At 40.8% G+C, this 16,084-nt stretch overlaps 1 protein-coding gene across 20 annotated transcripts in view; it reads left to right on the top strand.

The window, feature by feature from the left end:
• The window catches only part of CDKL5 (cyclin dependent kinase like 5), a 126,644-nt gene that overhangs the window by 22,975 nt on the left and 87,585 nt on the right, over positions 1 to 16,084 (top strand). Inside the window, exon 1 of one of the 20 annotated variants that reach the window (XM_046903646.1) lies at positions 5,755 to 8,277. The exons of the other annotated variants lie outside the window; for them this stretch is intronic. The gene's annotated coding sequence lies outside the window, so the exon portion shown is untranslated. Of the gene's footprint in view, positions 1 to 5,754; positions 8,278 to 16,084 lie in introns of those variants that run through there. 20 annotated transcript variants of the gene reach the window in all.

Genomic DNA, 16,084 nt, shown 5'->3' with positions numbered 1-16,084 from the left:
AGAAATAGTTTTCTTCTTCCTGTAGTGGAAAAAGGCATTCATTTCAACCCTGTTAGAGAGCTCAGTTAAGAAGCTGTGATAAAAAGTGATGCAAAAGGCAAGGGTCTGGGGGGCTTTCTATCCCAGGCACTAATGTAGAAAATGCTATTTTCACTAAAGAAACTTGTAGTGTCCCTCGGTAGTCCTGAAAATGTACTACTGTTTGCGTGTAAGCAACTGGCAGTTTTCAACTTAAATTACATCTACATCTATTAGAAGTCTGTATCACTTTGCCAATCTAAGTTCTGTGGTTGTTTTAAAAAAATAAATTATACCCACGCAATAATGAATTGCAGCACTTCAGAAGGGAGTGGTTCCTCCACCCTGTAAGTGTGATCTGAAATGCTTCCCTTGGATAATTGCCTTTACTTCAGTAGCCAGAGTATGTGCATATAGAAGACTTATTATCCTCCTCCCCATTTTTTGGTTTTTTTTCCTCTTGTTTTGTTCCCATTCTCCTTGATTTTAGCCTCTCCTGATGCACCAGCAGCAACTCATCTGCTTCTGACTGCAGGTCTCTCTCCTTCTTGAGATTTGGCAGAAGCTGATGTAGCCATAATGCTGCACCAGCTGCTCTCTTGATTTGACCTCTCCTGATGCATCTCGCTAAAACTCTTCTTCAGAAGCATTGCTATGCAGGAAAGAAATGCAGTAGGTAACTCATACCCACTGATGTAGTTTTAAGGCCAAACAGAAGACAGTTTCAGGAATTTAAAAAGCAGCCCCTCTGCAACAGACACAAACTATTTCAACCTTTGTGCAAAGACGTGTGTTTTTTAAAGTCCACTTGTGACTCTGTTTATGATTTGCAGTCCTTATGATCATGTTGACGACCCTTTTATTTTAAAGATCAAAGCATATACGTATAAAGCATTCTCTTGGTATCTTAGTGACAACTAAAACTCATGCTGTAGGAGGAAGGGAGCCACCAGTTCCAAACTGATGGCTTAGCAGAATCTGTTCCTTTTCCCTTGTCTCAGATCTCTGCTGTCAGTGGAACAAAGCCTTCACGGGTATCATGCTTGTCAGTGTAAAATCTGTACATTTGATAGATGGATACGGTAACGCTGGGGATAGCCTGTGGTGTGTCTTATACTGCTTTGGAGATGAAATGAGAGCTGCGTTAGTTTAGAATACATGTTAAGATGTATGGAAGTTTCGAACATTGTTTAAAAATAAAAGATGCTTCTGTGCCAAAAAGACAAAAGAAGACACTGAGAGCTGTAGTCTTAGCAGTTCTATGCATTTATTTTCGAAGTAAGTAGACTGGTGTGTAGCTACTGGCTATAACCAGGGTTTGATGTGCTTCCCCTCAAGACTCAGTTTTTAAATTGTTAAATTCTGCCCAATGTGTTTGGCTGACTTTCTTGGTTTTTCCCCTCCGTCCTCCCTGGATGACTGCCCCAGCCTGATTATTTTACGACTTTGAATGTGGTTTAGTTCTGGCTCCTTTATTTAATTCAAGCCACAGCAGTTAGCTGAGAAAGAAGCTACTTCAGGAGAAAAACATTAAAAGGTCTCTTTTAAACACTTTCAGCGCTTTTACAATATTTAGTATGGAGTGGAAGGATCACCTCGTGATTCTGCACTTGTTCATTTTCACAAATATGGTTAAAAATCTGACCAAGTCTCATACATTTTTCATAAGAAAAAAAAAATAAATACCACCTGTCAGTTTGGATGTACTTATTGCTGCTTGGAATTCTGCAGTTCCTGGATCCAAGGAAGAAAAAAGCCAGAGGAGAGTAGAATACTGTTATAACTTGATTTTGGAGATAGCTCAAGGTGTATGATGACTGTGTGAGGATGGAAGGAGAAGAAATTTGATGACAAAGTAGACAGATTGTTGGGGACAGTATAGAAGAGAACAAAGTTGGGAGAAAAGTGTGGTCACTGGAGTCTGGAATAACAGATTTAGAAGGGAAGCTGTTCAGACTCCCCCAGCTATGAAGTTCAGCCAGTGCCAAAGTCTGTTTTCTCCTTTTTTTAGTGCTTTTTCTTTGCAGGACCTAAGGATGGCTGAGGCTGCCAGACACCTCTGTGTCCTCTAGGTCAGTACACCCAGAGTACGGTGCCAGGCCACATCCAAGCAGCTCTTGGAGATCTCCAGGAAGGAGACTCCACAGCCTCTGGACAACCTGGGCCGATGTTCTGTCATCCTCATGAAGTGCTGCCTGGTGTTTGGAGTGAGTGTCCTGTTCCAGTTCTCTCCCTGGTACAGAGCACCACTGACAAGCTTCTTGTTAAAGCTCGCTTTTTAATGGGAGCAATAATTACACAAATGGTGAGGATGTTTGGTGCAATCTGAGATTTTGACCAGCCTTTGAACTATATATGCAGGCATCATACAAAATGATTAGATCTGCTCTGAGTTTGTGCACAACATATAGAACCTATGTAGAAGTATGGGTATGGTTTGTCTAAGAAATACTGTTGCCAGCAGGAGCAGGGAGGTGCTGGTCGCTTTGTACTCAGCTCTGATGGGGCTGCATCTTGAGTGCTGTGCTCAGTTTTGGGCCCCTCCCTACAAGAAAGATGTTGAGGCCCTGGAGCGGGTCCAGAGAAGGGCAGTGAAGCTGTGAAGTGTCTGGAGCACAAGTCTTATGGGGAGCTGCTGAGGGAACTGGGATTGTTCAGTCTGGTTCAGGGGAGACCTTACCGCTCTCTACAACTGCCTGAAGGGAGGTTGTGGTGAGGTGGGGGTCAGCCTCTTCTCCCAGGTCTCTCAGTGATAGGGTGAGAGGGAATGGCCTCAAGTTGCGCCAAGGGAGGATCTGGTTGAGTGGTAGGAAAAACAACTTCTTGGAAGGAGTGGTGAGTTGCTGGCACTGGAACGGGCTGCCCAGGGGGGTGGTGGAGTCCCTGGAAGTGTTCAAGAAATGTTTAGATGTGGTACTGAGGGCCATGATCTAGAGGGGGAAATATTACTGGTAGGTGGATGGTTGGACAAGATGATCTTGGGAGGTCTTTTCCAGCCTCAGGGATTCTACGATACATGGATAGATAAATTGCTTAGGTACTTATTAGGGTAGGAAAATGGAGTACTTAGTTGAGGGGGGAAAAAATAAAAAGGTGTTTGTGGTTTTTTAAATCTGTAGTTGTCGTTATTGGCTTTTCAGTAATGGTATGGTCATAGGCCTGACCTCAGCAGTAATTAATAAAAATGAAATATTGAATAACTATTTATTGTGCAGAGTGAAGAAAATAGTAAAGAAAGGGTACTGATGGTATTCAAACACTGTTAGGAAATTGAAGTTCTTTACTTTCTTATGGGCTCTGAGTGTCTGGATAGTTGTATAATGTCAGCACTCGGTACAGTTCCAGAAACTCCCTAGCCATGGAACTGGCTTATCTGTGCTGTTTCATCATTGCAGGAGATGGGTGGCTAATGGGAGGTGAAGGCAACCTAATTTTTCTTAGCTGATTTTCAGGAAATTTGGCTCCCTTTTAATAGCTTGTTTGTATTATTATTGTTATTTTTTTTTAATTGCGCATTGGTGGGAGTCACAATGCAGCTTCTTATGTGACTCACCATGGATGCTGAAAAGATAAGCTTCCACTTTTTGACTCCTGTAGGCTTTTTAAGAAAACAAACTATACCTATTTCCTCAGGGTGAATCACAATGCTTCAGTGTATTTATATCCTCAAGCAAGCTTTTAATGTTGAACTTAAGAATATTCTACCTCCTGTCCTCCCTTGCTTTTGGAAGGGAAGAGTGGATACAGACTCTTCACAAAGGATCCATTTTAGACATCTATTCTTGTATAGATTTTCTGGCGTGCTGATTAATTGTTAGGCTTCTTGTTGCTTGCTCCAGTTACCTTATCACTGTACCTTAGTAATCTATGTTTGGTGTCTGTAGGTGTTTAATTAAACAGTGTGATTCACCCAGCTTTAAGTACGTGCCATGGCCAGCACATGCACTGTAGCTCAGAAGTACTTACGACTTTCTTGGTCTTTGTTCGAGCTAATCAATGTTGTATGGTCACACAAACATTCAGTTCTTAATTATTTTCTTTTTAATGGCAAAGTAGTATTGTTTTTACTGTTGCAGTCATTGTGGTACTGGTCTGCATTAGCCGTGTAGAACCTTGGAGTCACTCCCATTAGTTGCAGAGTTAGAAGAGTTGGGTAAAAATTGGTGGTGTTGAAATACTAAATGCTAACGCAGCTCGGGTTACGAGTGTGTGTGTGAGAGTACCCTTGTGTTCTGGGTATCTTCATCTGTGAATTGTCTTTGGTGACATGAGGGTGAGACTGTCATCTGTCACAAGAAAGTGGTGGCAGAGTTCTCTGAGGCTTTGGTCTGTCTGGCTGGAGAGTCACTGTGTGAAAGAGCATTATTAATCTGGCATTGTGGGATCCAGATGGCAAAGCTATTCCTGAGTATCACCTTGACCTTCTGTGACGGTAGCCTAAAGGGAGAGCAAAACTTCATTAGGGGAGAGGGAGAACCTGCTGTCTGCCTTCATTGTGTAAAATCACATGGGTTACAAAAATAAAAATACAGGGACTTGGAGTACCTATAGTAGCTTTATTGCAAACGTTTTTGAAGATACCATCTTATTTTCAAGAGGAAAGCCCAATAAGTCTGGGGATTCCTTCTATCGTTGAAAATACAAATATTCTATAGAAATTAATAGGTGCAAAAACGTTGAACCAAAGGAACTGATTTTCAAGCCCTGAGCTATAGAGGTGGGGGATATGTTTGGTTCGGCTGGCGGTTTGGCAGGGATCAGTTGCAGCTGGATTTGCATATCCGATGGTGTCCTAAACATTTTTATAGTTGTCTCCTTAATATTTTGGATGCTCATTTTTAGTAGGATTGATTTGCAATTCTGTGGCCTTCTGTAAACACAAACAAAAATGCCTGTAGCGCAGCGTGCAGGCTTCTGCAATGCTTAGGTAACCCAAACGCCTGTTTGAACGGTTGGAAAATAACGCTAGGATATTTTCTTAAACTTCCATTGCCTTTAATTTGAGTGGTCAGACACCCACAGGTCTTTGAAGAAATTGGATAAATAATGTGTAAATCGGAATCAAAGCGGATAATCTGAAACGTGAGGTGAGTAACTGATGTTCTTCCAGTAACTGTCATTAAAAATGATTAGAATACTTAAAAAGTCAGAAAGTGCTGGGATGCTTCTTGTGAAGATGGCATCAACGAGGATGTACTGAAGTCCAGATATAATCTGTGCTGTTTTGCTGGCACTAGACAGATTGCAGCAATCCATAGCCTGTTATCTGTTGCTGTTATCTTGTGTATGATGAGGTTGTTGGGGAGATTTGATTGAAAAGATAATAGATTTTAAGCAAATGTGTGTATATGGCAGTTCTTTCCCTTCTGCATTTGAATTTGGTATTGGATTTCGTGGTGTTTTTCCTTTTCAGAAGGTGTGCTGGATGTACCTCTGTGCAGACTGCCTACATCTCACGTGCGGTTTGTTAATGATTTGAAGAATACTGTCCAACCTTTTGTAATAAATAGAGATAAAATTCTAAGCTGTACTAAATCAGTGAAGCACCTTGATATGAAATGCCGCGTTATTTTTCAAGAAAAATAAAATCTATAGTAATATTGTGTGACTAATATCTAAAAATAAGTGCCATATGTCTTGCAAGATCTGTTTTATAGAAGAGAAACTGCCAATGCCTTTTGCTTACTGTACCAATCAAACCTCGTTGACGGTGTTCGCTCCTTACAGTCATCACTTCAGCTGCTGAGGAAGTTGGGAGCACATTTCTTAGTTTTCCTTTGAAGCAGACAAAATGTTTTTACCTTAATGGGTTTATGTTTTCCTGGTGGGGACAATGCGAAAATAGCAATAGCGGTTATTTCTCTTGGACCTGGAGAAAGCACGGGCTTCAAAAACTTGACTGCAGAATTGCCAGTAGTCCTTCCCTTTTGTGGCTTATTCAGACAGGTGGAGCTGAGCCACGTGTGGAAAGCTTGCTAGCGACGCAAGGGACTTCCTCAGCTATTCTGTCGGCTCGTTTGATCAGCTGTGATTACTCAACTTGTCTAGGCGCTTGCATCTCCTGTAACTTGTTTAGGTGCAGAACTCGTTTAAACAGGAGAAACCAAGTGAGCATAGGGTTTTTAAAACAATGCTTTGGAGGACTGTCAAGCACCTTTCCTTCCTGCATTCTGACTTGCAGGCTTGGAAGGCTTCCCGCTCTATCAGTGAAGCCTTACCGAGAGCAAAAAGGAAGCTAATCAGCCAGTAGGACACCGGAGGAAATAGATGGGATTCCATTTGAGTTCCCTGCAGAGAAAGAAACCTTTATTTTCCTGTAGAGATATTTGGAGAGTAATTGGGTGCCCTTTGAGAGTCTTTTAAAAGGAGGAGATGGAGTGAAACCTAGCAGTAGTTTGTTAGACTTTGGTTTACTTACCATAGACATTGTGTAATAAGCTTGTGTTACACTAAGAGATCACTCCAATGATTAAAAAAGCAGCAAACAAAACCCAAACTAGCAAAAACCCACAAACTTTGGTATGTTCAATACGGTATCTCGTGAGACTTGAATAGTTGCCTGTCTGTCCTTGCCCTCTTACATTTGCTGATGCATTTTGGGTTCTGTGTGGATTTTTTTTTTATTATTGCTTTTGCTATGTATTTAGCACTGAAGGTGCTACAGGGTTGTTGTTCTGCTTGAGATACTGTGGTCAGAGCACCTCACTATTGGGTTGTTAGAGCTTGTCTTACTTGACAGAAACACTCTGCAGCCCTAACTAGGGTCATGAGCAAAGCTCTGAGCAAGCTGTGTGAATGTCTTTGTTGTAGTTGGAGCAAGAGGGAACCAGGAGTCTCCTTAGGCCCCTTCCAACCTGGGTCATTCAGTGAGCCCAGTCCTCATAACTCTGTGGCTCATTTCTAGAAACCGGTTTGTTTTTCCAGGCTGCTTGTGGTTATTAGTAAGTTGTTCACACATTCTCAGAGCCAAACGGTTCTGTACATTTTCTTTGGTTATTATTCCAATAACAGTGTATGCTGTATCACGCGTATGTGTGTACACACATAAAGTGTATAAGAGACAAGTGGTGTGTTTCTATCTAGAGCTCCTTGCTTTTTTGCTTCTACTGTCTGACAGCTTTGGTGGTGTCAAGAGTTCATGACGTGGAAGTTGATACTTGCAGCTTCAGTTATAGGTGGCGAGGAAATTGGTGAGTGCTTCTACTGTGAATTAAATTACATGCTATAAACAGGATAATTTGGAATTCAGGTTGTACGTTTGGGTGTAGCTGGCTTACAAACCAAGGCCAAAAATTTGAGTGTTGAGAAGTACTGTGTTCCAAGTTACTCGTTGAGAGAGAAGCTGTGCGTAGGTGGAGCTCTTCTGGAAGCCAAACCTTTAGCAAACTTTGATTCCTTCCTTCCAGATGTAAGAACTCATAGCTATCTCCCGTTTGCAGGTCAGGCTCTCTGTTTAAGCTCTGTTTTGTGGCTACATGTGTGAGCATAGATACTTTTTACTCCTACTGAAGGTGTTCCTTGCAAATTACTGTTTCTCTGGTGTGAACTCACTGCTGGTTTACCTTGTCTTGTGTCTACATGTGCACAGAATCAGAAAGGCTTTCCTGGTTCCCTGTTGGTGAAAATGCATGTTGCAGTACTACTGCAGTGCTGATTGCTATCATGTGATGACATGATTAGATTGTGCCGTATCTTGAAAGCTCGGGCTCTTGCTGTGATTTTGCCTGCTGTCATCTGTGCCAAGGCTGAATGCAGATCATCTGCAGGCTGCATCTGTGTAGGGCAGTGGTGTAGAGCTTATACCTGTGAGCTGAAAAGGGCTGCGCTAATATGCACATGAAAGAAAAAAGATACCTTTTCTAAGTAGTGCCTAGGTACTGTCTAGCTTTGCAAAACACACAAACACAAAAAAATACAATTACAATTGTATGGTACCCATTAGCAAGGCTTCTGAAGCTGTTCTTCCACATGGTAACAGATCTTTTTGGTAAGGAGGTTAGATCTCTAGTAGGAGCTTGGGACTGAGACCCTGGGAAAAGGCGGCGGCGAAGACTGGAGCCTCGTGTCTTTATTTCCTGTTGTTTTGAGTTTCCTCTGAAAGTTAATTGGTTGTGTTAATTGAGGCTTGTCAAGGCTCTGCCTTCATTTCTGTGTGGTGTTCGATAGTTGCTCAAGCCTCTGGTGACACGGCTGTGCTTTTTCTTCCCTTGTCAGCACTCTGGTGGCTTATGCAGCTTGTATTGCACGCTTCAGAAGAAGGTACTTTCTGAGAACGAAATGCATTTATTATCCCTCCAAACGATGGGTTAAATCCAAAAGAAAAATAGGTCATGTTGAGAGCTTTTATTGTCAGTGAGGAGTAAAGGTGCCTGGAGATGAGCATGACCTGGGGTGTGCAGTTTGGGGGGTCCTGCTCGTGGCAGGGGGCAGCCCACTGGAGAGTATGGGACATGCTGGAGCTGCATGCCTGGGAATGAAAGGGCTCACCAGGGGCTGCTGCTGTGCCTGTGCTGCCTTTGCTTTATGGGCTTTTCCTACGTAGTTTACATAATCTTCCTGGAAAGGGTGTTTTCAGTACTGTGCAGAATTGACTTCTGGTAGGAGATTTTCATTAAATTATTCTTCAGACTTCTAACTATTATATAAATGTTTTGGGGGGAAAATCTTCATTTTAGTTTAGTGTAAATCTACAAATGCAAGACTCTGAACTAATTAGGTTTGAAAATGATCAGATTTGATATATGAAAAGCCTGTTTTTCTTTCCAAATTCAAACGGACATGCTCTGTGTTCAAATAGTTTACATAAACTAGGCTGGATACATTGGGCAAGGAGCTGCCGAAAGGGCATCAATTAAATTAGCTCAGGGATTTTGTATGGATTACATTGGCCTAACGGGCACTTGACAGTATCTTTCTAATCACTAAAATAAGCATTGTGTTATATTTAAAATTTCTCTCAAATTCTGGAAGTTTGCAGGTTTGCCATTCTAATTGGATGCCTGAGACAGAATTCTGTACTATTTCTCTTGTAACAAATGTCTGTAGCAGACATTTTCAGTATGTTTGAGGAAGTAAAGAAATATTCCTGAACAATTGCCTGTGCGTGATGTGTTTGGGGTGGGGATTTCCTTTGTCTTCTACAGGAGGAAAACATGCAAACTGTTTTTGATGGCACAGCACATGTAGAAAGTGATGAGTGAAGCAGATAAATCCTTCCCAAATGCTTCTGGAATTGAGCATTTCAAGGTCCCATTGCTTTGGGTTTTTGGGTACAAATACTCGTCTTCCTCATAATGATATTTAATGTTTCGCATTATATAAATAAAGCTATATACTGAATGTGAATTAACATAACCTTATGTAGAAGTCCATCAGCACTTCTTTCCATAGACTTGCAGTACTTGCTTTTGTCTGCAGTGTATCTGTGAACCTTGGATTAAATACTTTGCTAACCTTTCTCTTGTGTGACGTGTGTGTTAATGTATGCTTTGGGAGTCCTTTGGAGTGCCTGAGACCAACCATGGCTCATGCTCTGTTTCTAGCAGTACTTACCTGCTGCTCGCTTACGGGCTGAATTAGAAATAAGCTCATTGTATTTTACCACCACTGGAGCTAAGGGTACAAAGTTATTTTATTTACGTTCTTAGTTGGCAAAGAAACAAGCCTCTAATAGTTGGAAAGTGTGCTGATGGATTTCTGACCTCTACCTTCCTTCTCATTAATAGAGTTTCAAGGACTAGAGTATATTTCTGGAATGAATTAAGATCTTATTATTGGAGCGGATTCAAGTCCTATAAGGAGAAGTTCTTCTAAGGGAAGAAGAAGACAGGAGAAGGCTTGCTTTTACATAAGTAAAGAAAAAATGCCGATACCTCCTCCTCACACCCCCAAGCAAGATGAGAGCAGTATTAGATTTTGCATCTGAAAAGTCAGTTTTTAATTGGAAATTAATTAAAATGGCAAGGTAATCTGCTTTCACATCTCAAGGCAATAATGACAGGCTTCATATTTTGAGAAATTGCCTCTTCTAGCTCTGGAGATGCATGACTTTTCTTTAGTCTTCATTCAAGTGAATATTGTTCTCAGATATGTTGTACAAATCTCCTACTTGCTACTCCGGTTCTGGCAGACAGTGGTACAACCACATACCTCTACTGCCCTTCTGCAGGTGTAGTTCCTTTGCTGCTTTGTTGGCTAAATGCATAGGTTTTGAACACTGAGTTCCTTCAGTCCAAGCCTTGCTTTGTCTTACAAGGGCTGTGTATGTACAGCTCTCAGAAGTAGTTGTATCAGTCCTCCGGTCTGTTGTCTCTCCACTTTTGCTTTGATGTTTTCTGTGGTGAAAATGTAACACGTACTCTGACCTATGGCCTTTTGTAGCGGGTGTTCCAGCCATGGAGGAGTCCATCAGACCCTTTCTCCATTCAGCTTCATATGAACTAAATGTTGGAACAACTTGGGATCTGACTAAAACCATTAAAAATAGAACAAGGTTGTTGTTTTTTTTTTGTATTTGAGGAAGCTTAGATATTCATTCCCAGAAGGTGGAGGGAATAAAGGAATCCAATTTATTCACGCTAATTTTCAAGAGGAAAATGAAGATGACCATTTAGCTGAAGGCCTGAAGATCTAATGTACACATCTCACTGTGTGTCTGTATATGTAGAGATTAAAGGGAAAGAAAAAAACAACCATTAACTGTGTATGTCTTTGTAGCTTCTTAAAGATGTCTGTGTAAGAACTTTTGGGCACTGGTTTGCATGCAGACCAGTTATGAAACCTGCCAGTTGTGTATTTCTAGGAACAAACTGGCCAACGCATTGTTCTGTCAAGCTGAGCTAAGTGGAACCATGTTTTCAGTCAGGAAGATTCCCTAATACAAATGTAATTCCCTGTTCTTGAGTGGTAGGGGCTTGGTGTTTTTAGTGATGGGTTAAAGGGAATGAAACAACGGTGGTGTATTTAGAATGGCCAGTTGTTTGGACTGTAAGATGGCAAGAACTGTTGCATTGTAACATTTTCTTGCTGAATATCTTGAAAAAGACAACTCCGTTACATACTCCTACAATGGGAGCAGTGGCAGTCTCTTCAAAAGTTAATCTATACATTAGCTGATCATTTTTACTCCCTCTTTTTTTCTTCTCCTTGAATTCATACATTCAACTACTTCACCCTTCTCTTTGTGAAATTAACTGTTAATGAACTGTAAATTCTCCTGTGAGAGGGATGAGAGAAAAGAGTAGCACCCATTAGGTAACATGACTATCAATTTTGAAATTTTATGAAGTATAAAAAATGTCTTTATGCTTTACTGCATCTTGTCTTTTTGTAGGAAAAAAAAAAGATTAATATATATCTATAAGGTGGCAATAACAAATTTGATATACAACCTACATGACGGGCAGCTAGTTAGATTTATTCTTGTAAAACAATGAGAAAGCATGTGGGGAATATAGCCTATTTTTTACAATTATTCAGCACTAACAATGGAGAAGAGAGGGTGGCTTCTAAAGTTGGGTACTTAATGCAAATTCATTCTCTTGCATAAGCTGCAAAGCAGCAGAACATAACACTGTCATTAAAACTGACTCATAGCGTTCAACAGAAGGTGTGTTTGAAGCTTTAAAAGTGCTAAGAGAGTTGCTGTGGTCCAGTAAATATCTTGCAGTGGAAAAAATGCTTCAGCTACAGTGTGTTGCAAAACACTTGTGCAAATTCTTGGGTGTATTTTGCCTTTTAAAAAATCTGAGCATGTGAGCAGAGAGATGGAGTTGTTCTAAACTAAGTATTTTGATCAATTGGAAAATGGAGGTGAGTAAAAAATGCTCAATGTTTGAAATATCAATGTTTGAAATTCTGGCCGAAGTGGACATTCTCGCATTACTTCGTTGTCTTTCAGTTCTGTTCATTGGTATGTATGTATGGAAAAATCTCCAATGCATTACAGAAATATCTGTGTAGCAGTAGGTGCTCAGCTCTGTAAACTGGCGTTTGGTGGGGTCTGTGTGTTTGTTAGAGGTGCAAGTAGACGGGAATAGGAGATGAGTGTCCAACACCACAAGAGGCATAGATGTTGAACATGCATTTTGATAGGGTTAGTATGCAGTTTCAGCACAAAGTGGTATAATTCAAACAATATCACACTGTAGTGTTGTGTTTTCTCACTTGGTGGGCCGTGGTTTTTTGGTTCTGTGCATTAGGCACAAGTCAGCATTCTGGCGCATTGTGATTACTGCTGATAACAGTTAATGAGGCACACTGATACACTTCCAGTCAGTTTTAGTTTCCCGATGACCAATTTTTCAACCTACGTTATGGTGACTACATGTTCTTGGCACTGGACAGCCTACTGCTTGCTGTACGTAAGTAATAGCCATTATGTCGTCTTGCACCACGAAAGCTCAGCAGCAACACTGACTGACTGCATTGAGTCATACTGGGCTTTGGGAAGGTCCTCCTGATCCTCTGAGACAAGCAGCATGCCTTGTACTATTTTCAATTCTGTTTTTTTTTTTTTACCTTTTTTTTAATTTGCCCTTCCTTTCACTGAAAATAAATAACAATGCCTTTCTGAGAGTAGACTGTTGTGTCCAGGTCTCTGAAATTACTGTACAAAAGCTAGATACACAAGAAACAGAAAAGTCAGTTATGCAAATAGTGACTTTGGGTGCTGTAAGCCTACATTTTCTTGTAGGGTGATCATGCAAATCTTATTATGAACTCTCTGGTCATGCCTGAAGCTTCTTTTCCTTAGATTTGTGTTTTTTCTTTCATCCAGGAACTTCCCGGTCTGCAAGCCTTTTGCTCTTGTCTTCCATGACTCTCTGGAGTAATTTCCCTTCCCTCACCCACCATTCTTGCCCTTTGCTGCAGGCATCATGTTCCCTCTTTTTTTTTTTCCCCTTCCATCCTTCATCTGTAATTAAACTTGGAAAACTCAAAGACAGGTGCATCAAGGATGAAAATAAGGACTGTGAGCTTTTATTTTATTTTTTTCTCCTTTGGTAGGCCTGCCAGCACTTAGCATTTAGATGCAGCTGCTCTTTTGGGTCAACAACATATCCACACATGCTTTCGCTGTCACGGAGATCCCCAACATAAGAAGCCATCGGCATACCAGGGAGAAGTTCCATGACAAGGTGTGAAGCAGCCTGCTCGGGAGAAAGGCCATGCACCTGCAGTTTCCTGATAATGTTTAAATTTAGTTTTCCATCAATGCTTAACCTTCTGATCTAGGTGATTCTTCACTTGAAGAAGCTATGGTAAATAATCTGTAAATAGTAGTCTTTCTTTTTTTTTTTTTTTGTGGTGAAGTAGCTCACGACTTTCAGTAGAAAATTCGTGCATGTAGTTTAGAGGCACTTGAGCCAGAACAACTGGGGCTGTAGCATTCTTACATGAGGTTTTTATTATAAATACCTGACTTCTTCACAAAAAACACTAGTCAAGCACAGCTGTTTGAGTGATTTATTTTGCCAGTGTTTTGATGCTGGTGGTTGGGTACAGAGAGGAAGTACAAGCTACACTTGTGTTAAGGAAGTTTGTGTGAACACCGTACCCTTTATTATGAGAGGAGTTAAAAGAATGAAAAGTTATTTCAAGTCTCAGATTACATGAAAACTATTAAATGGCAACCAATATGCTGAACTTGAAAGCTACAGAAAGGCTACCGCTTGATATTATTTTTTAAGTAATTATGTAGGCTGACATCAAAATAGCGTTGTTTATTACTTAAGAAAAAAAAAAGACCACATCCTATTTCTGGAGATGAATCAAATTGCTTCCTAATGTTTTAGAAGTTTTCCTGAGTCATCTGGTGAGACTTGCCTTTACCACAAGGCTCGCATTTTCCCACAGCAGCTCTCTACATGCAAGGAGCCAATACTGTAGTGTGATTTCAAAGGTGGTATTCTTATAACTTATTTTATAGCAATACCCAGGGGCCTTCAATGTAGCCAAAGAAGAAAAAAAAAATCCCGTATCTGAGCTTAACATCTAATTAAAGACAAGATCCAAGAATTCATCTAAGAGCTGAAAAGAACAGGAGGGGAAAGGTGAACTTTTTAATACAAAAACTTGTAATCACATTTTCATAGTAGGGGTTTTGGAGTGCTTGAAGTTTGAGAAATAAAATAATAATCCAAATCTTTTCTGTGCTGGTATAGGATTAGAGGTACTGAGATGAGAAAGGGCAAGTAATTTTTCCCCTGCAGCTCAAATACCCAGGAGGCATATGCAGGGAGAAGTGTTCTATGAATTTCAGTGATTTTCTTACACACTCGTTTTAAGGGAGCCAGTCTCTCCAGTGCTCCAAGCTTGGTTGCTGGGTTTGCATTCAGCTTTGATGTAGTCCACCTCAAACTCTGAGTAAGTTGTCCAGGATAGCAGACAGTCAGGCTTTGTAGTACTAGTTCCTCAGTAGCCTTTCATCTTCACTGAACACAGTTCTTCTGCCTGCTTCCTCTTAGGAGAACTAACTTGTGCGTGTACAGAGGGAACTCTTCATTAGTATCCATTAACTAATGCAGCTGAGAGTGGTGGAGATCAGAATTGCATTCTGTGTACAGGTTAATCACAGAATCAGTAAGGTTGGACTAGATGATCTTAAGAGATCTTTTCCAACCACCAGCCCATCACACCGTGCCCACTAACCACATCTCTCAGTGCCACGTCCACACAGATCTTGAACACCTCCAGGGACAGTGACTCCACCACCTCCCTGGGCAGCCTGTGCCAATATTCTACTTTTCACTGCTTTTGTCTCACCCTATTTCCAAGCTGCTTTTTGCTGCTTTTTAGATGAGATCACTAAATTTATCTTGGTTTTGGTTTTGTATTTCTGTTCCACTGGAAAGCTGTTCATACTTTTTGCAAACTGACTTGGTCACCGTCTGTGTTCTCTGGGTAGCTGTCAGTAACGTTGCAGAGCAGAACGAAATCCCCTGACCTCCGAGTGTGTTCGGGGTGGCTCAGCATGAGGGCATCTCTCAGAATGGCCCTGTGGGCTGCTTGGCACTGTACGTTCTCTGCAGTAGATGTGTGCTGGATGCCAAGTTTATTTCAGGGCTTTCAGTTTGATGAAACTCTGTGTCCTCGCTAGAACTGCCCTTTGTATCTGGTGCATTGCTGCTTCTGTGACATCCTCCAGAAGCTGTATTCCAGAAGACCCGAAGTTTTTATCCTCTTAAAAGATGTTTATGAGAGGAATTTGGAGTGTTCTACTTCATCTGGAATACAGAGCTCTTTTCCGTACTTCATTTTCTGCAGTTACGCTGGTCATAAGGTCTTAATGCAGTCTGAACCACTTTGTAAAGCTTTCTTGACTTGGGTTTCACTTAATTGATTTATTCAGCTGTGTATACTTAACAGGCACTTATTTTCCAACTCAGAGTGGCACATGACTCATTCTTCTTTTAGAAGTGTGGTCTGTGTTCAGTTGCTGTGAGAACAGACATCATAATACAGATTCTCTCGTGTTAAAACTAACAATAAAATCTTCTCCATATTGTACTCTTCTCTCTGAAATCTGCGAACTTGAAGCAAATTTATTGTAATGGCCTTTCAAACATACTGAATTAGCAGCAATGTGTTTAAATTCAGCGCAGTTTCTTAGAAATATTTCTGTTGTTTGTTGGGATTTTTCCCCTTTGAAACAAATCATTGCAGGTTGATACAGTCAGAAGTTTCTTCTTGGAGGAGTGAGGGAAAGAACAACAGCAACACAAAACCAACCAACGACACAGACCCAGCACCAACAAACAAGCACTTTATAGCTTATCCACTGCGTAGCTTAATCCATTATAATGACTTTTCTAATAAAGAATCCATAGTGAAAAGCCTTTGGGTTGTTTCATGCATGTGTACGTAGGTGCTAACGTGACTTTATTAATGACCATGACCTGTATGTAGGTGCTAGACACTTAATCATTGTGTGGCTTCCTTTTGTTCTCTCTTGAAAACTTCTGATGGCATTCTTTGCACAGTTAATTTTGTAACAGATGGATCAGTGTTATTTAAATAAAATGCCTCCAACTTGCCTGGAAAACGCATTAAGAAGAAATGATGA

Source organism: Gallus gallus, chromosome 1 (assembly GCF_016699485.2).
Source record: "Gallus gallus isolate bGalGal1 chromosome 1, bGalGal1.mat.broiler.GRCg7b, whole genome shotgun sequence".
Classification (NCBI taxonomy): domain Eukaryota; kingdom Metazoa; phylum Chordata; class Aves; order Galliformes; family Phasianidae; genus Gallus; species Gallus gallus.
Note: the sequence above shows the minus strand (reverse complement) of the source record. Positions and strands in the feature narration are given on the sequence as shown.